Consider the following 4,074-nt stretch of genomic DNA (forward strand, 5'->3'; position numbering starts at 1 on the left):
ATCATATCCTTACAGAATGTATTTCTTAAATAAAATGTAAAAGTCAAAATTATTTTTTAAAGAATTTTTAAAATGTAATACAATTCAAATCACCATGTCTGCTTCATTTCAGCTCCTTGACTGCCAAGGGGGAACCCACATGCTGGAGAAAACAGACAATTGATGTATAGAACCCAGCCATACTTAGGACTTAATTCATCCCTGTCTAGCCTGTCCGCTTCCATGTTGATACATCTCATATCAATTAAAGTATTGCTTCAGTTTCTCTGCCTTCTCTTTGTCTGTGATGACCAAGGTATAAAGGTATCTGCTGCATCGAACTTTGAACTTCACATTATCCTTCTTTTTCTTTTTCTTTTCTCTTCTTTCTTTCTTTTTTTTTTTTTTGTCTGGGGCCAGGTTTGAACCCGCTACCTCTGTTATATGGGGCCGGTGCCTACTCCTTTGAGCCACAGGCGCCACCTATCATTATTTTCCTTGATCTTGACAGACTTGGCATCCTTTTGCCTGGCTGTAAGCAGAAAGTCCTTGATTTCCTCAATTTTCTTAGGCATGGCGATGAGGCGTGCAGGGGAGGGTGCAGACCCTCACCTGGGAACTCTAAATTTCACCAGCCATGGATTGCTACAGATTACCCCTCTCCCCATGGCCTGAGAAGCCTCAAAGTTACTTTTTAATCTGTGGGCTGCACACTGCAGGGTATATTAGCAGGCATTAAAACACATACCTCCTGGTGTCTCCATCATTGCTTTTAGGTGACCAGGTGCATTGTCAATGACCAGTAATACTTTTAGATGAATCATTTTTTTTCTGAGTAGCAGGTCTTAACAGTTGGCTTAAAATATTCATCAAGCTGTGCTGTAAATGGGTAGGCTGTAATCCAGGCCTTATTGTTGCATTTATAGAACACAAGCAGAGTGGATTTAGCCTATTTCTTATGGGCCTTAGGATTTTCAGGATGGTAAATGAGTGCTGGTTTCAACTAAAGTCACCAGCTGCATTTGCCCCTTGCAAGAAAGTCAGCCTCTCCTTTGAAGCTTTAAAACCAGACATTGACATCTTCTCTCCAGCTATGAAAGTCCTGGGCGGTGTCTTCTTCCAGTCAAAGATTTCAGTGTGGCTGCTTTCATCAGTGATCTCCGCTACATCTTCTGGATAAATTACCGATCTTCTTCATCAGCACCTGGAGCTTCTCCTTGCACTTTTATGTTATGAAAATGACTTTATTCCTTCAACCTCATGAACAAACCTCTGAAGCTTCAAATTTTTCTTCTGCAGCTTCCTCACCTCTCTCAGCCTTCACAGAATGGAGCAGAGTTAAATCTTGTTCTGGGGTAGGCTTTTGCTTGAACGAATGTTGTGGCTGGTGTGGCCCATCCAGACCACCAAACTTTCTCCATATGCACAGAAAAGACTGTTTGCTTTTCAATCATTCGTGTGTTCACCGGAGGCACAGTTTTTTTTTTCTTTGCAGTTTTTGGCCAGGGCTGGGTTTGAAGGCGTCACCTCCGGCATATGGAGCCAGCGCCCTACTCCTTTGAGCCACAGGCGCCACACTGGAGGCACAGTTCTAATTTCCTTCAAAAACTTTTTCTTTATATTCAGAGCTTGGCTAACTGCTTGGCACCAGAGGCCTAGCTGTCAGCTTATCCGGGCTTGTGACTTCTTCACTTGGCCTAACCATGTCTAGTTAGGATTTAAAGTGAGGGATGTGTGACTCTTCCTTTCACTTGAAAACTTAGAAGCCATTGTTGGGTTATTTTGGCCTAATTTACTTTTTAAAGAACATCAACATTTATTTAAAATAATAAAAAAGAAATGAGATATGAACATTTGCATGTAAACAATAGTAAGTAGCCTTTAATACATCACATGAGGTCATTGTATAATATTTACACACTGAACAAATTGCATTTATACACAAACTAAGTACTGGATTTAAAGGCCTGCTTAGTGCTGTATACATCTATTCCAATGAAGTAAAAGCCCAGTACTTCAAAATATCTACACTTTGATTGTTTTTAAGAAAAGATGAGCAATAACATTTGTTTTAAAGCTGACGAGAGAGTCACAATAGCAGCTGACAATGGGATTGGATTGAGAAAGAATTACAGCAGAAAATAGGACATACTTCAGTTATCCATAAAATGACACATTTTAAATATATATATATATATAATTTCTATAAATCAAGTGTGAACAAAGAAACTGCAGAAGCCAGAAAGGGGGAGGGTGGTGGTGGTAAAGGGAAAGCAACCTTCACTGGAAATAATAACTAACTTTATGTGCTGAAAAGCAGAAAGAAATACAAATTCACTTAGATATAAGAAATATCAAAATCTAGAGATCAGCAACTACATAAGCTGTGGCCACATACTGCACATTAAAAAGCACCTTTGTGTGCTCTGAAATCATAGCAGCAAGCTGATGTCAGAATAATAACCTTGAGATTATGGAGGGTACATATGGGCCACTGAAGTTGTTTCGGAACGAACATTTTCCAGAAGTGATAAAATCATGTTCTGTGTAACTGGCCTAATTTCAATGTTGTTATGTCTCAAGGAATGGGGGTACTAAGAACAGGGAGAGAGACTGAGCAGTGGCCAGTTGGTGGAGCCGTCAGAACACACACAACATCTATTAAGTCTGTGGCACTCCAAAACAATCACAATAGTATCAAAGACCACTGATCACAAGTCAGCATAATGGATATAATAATAATGAAAGAGTTTGAAATATTGAGATAATTACCAAAACATGACACAGGGACACAAATTGAGCTATGAAAATGGCTCTAATAGACTTGTTCAGTGCAAGGTTGCCACAGAGCTTCAACTTGAGCAAAACATCCTATCCGCAAAGTGCAATAAAGAAAAACACAGTGTAACAAGGTAAGCCTGTGTATGTAAGAACTCTGGTGATAAGAACTCCCTGGAACGATTGCCTCAGTGATGGTAAACAGCAAATGATAAAGCTTTACATTTTAAGACGATTTCCCAAAGTTATTGCAGAATTTCCTTCTCAATGGAAATGCTTGATAAATTTTGGAATTAAGATATGAATTGTATTAATTGAATGTGAATATCAGTGTTTAATTTCATCCAAAAAATTTTAACATCTACTCTGTTCTCCAGGGATTTCTAATCTATTTGGTGATAGAAACATAGACACATGAATAACAAGTATGAGACCATTTTAGAGCATCATCGACCCTATCCCCCCCCAAGAAATACATTCTGAATTTCTGTAGAAAAGATGTCTAAGTTCACCACAACAGGTGAATAGGAGACTAATAGATACCTATGCTTCTCATATTTACTTTCTACGAGATGGCTCAAATGAGGCACCAAAAGAAAAAGATAAAACAGACGAAGGAAAAGAGAAATCTAATCAGTTCCCAGTCTTGTGTATAGCAACCAAGATGTTCTTACATCTAAGTTCTTACATCTAAGCAACCACTAAGTTTGGAAATGGTTGTATTAAAAGATTTTTAAAATAAAGGTTCTGAGAATTCCTGCCGATTGAAAAAACAAAACTGTTTCCTCATGAAAAGTCTATTTACATCCTCAATGAAAATAAATTTGATTAGGTACACTCACTCTGCCTAAGAAACTTTCCTTAGGAAACTTGAGAGAAAGTCAATACTTTCAGTATCATTTCTGTAGTTGATTGCCGGAGAAGTTTCTCTGGATGCGTAAAGCCCTGGAACCCACGAGAAGAGGCCACAGCGTTCTCGCCTGAGCGTGAAGCTGGGACTTGGTGTTGCTTTGTTGCCATTTGCCATTTGCCATTGATGATCATTCCTATTCTTCCTTCAGGAAAGTAAGAGGGAGAAAACACAGACTGGGTGCTTTTTGTTGGAAGGAAGGAGGGAGGGAATGATGGAGGGAGGGAGGAAGGGAGAGAGGGAAGAAGGAAGAAAGGGAGGGAAGGACAGAGGGAGAGAGGGAGGGAATGAAGGAGGGAGAGAAATGGAAAAGAAGGGAGCGGAACGGAAGAGAAAGGAGAGGAGAAAGAAGGAAAAAATGTAAGAGGGAAGTAATATTTGCATTTTCTCCTCTTACCAGCACCTGG

The 4,074-nt window shown here is 39.5% G+C and overlaps 1 non-coding gene across 1 annotated transcript; it reads left to right on the top strand.

The window, feature by feature from the left end:
• Positions 1 to 3,635: 3,635 nt before the first annotated feature.
• On the top strand, positions 3,636 to 3,852 carry LOC128574420 (small nucleolar RNA U3). Its single transcript, XR_008376777.1, has one exon. It is a non-coding gene; the product is annotated as a small nucleolar RNA U3 (small nucleolar RNA).
• Positions 3,853 to 4,074: the final 222 nt, after the last annotated feature.

Source organism: Nycticebus coucang, chromosome 21 (assembly GCF_027406575.1).
Source record: "Nycticebus coucang isolate mNycCou1 chromosome 21, mNycCou1.pri, whole genome shotgun sequence".
NCBI lineage: Eukaryota > Metazoa > Chordata > Mammalia > Primates > Lorisidae > Nycticebus > Nycticebus coucang.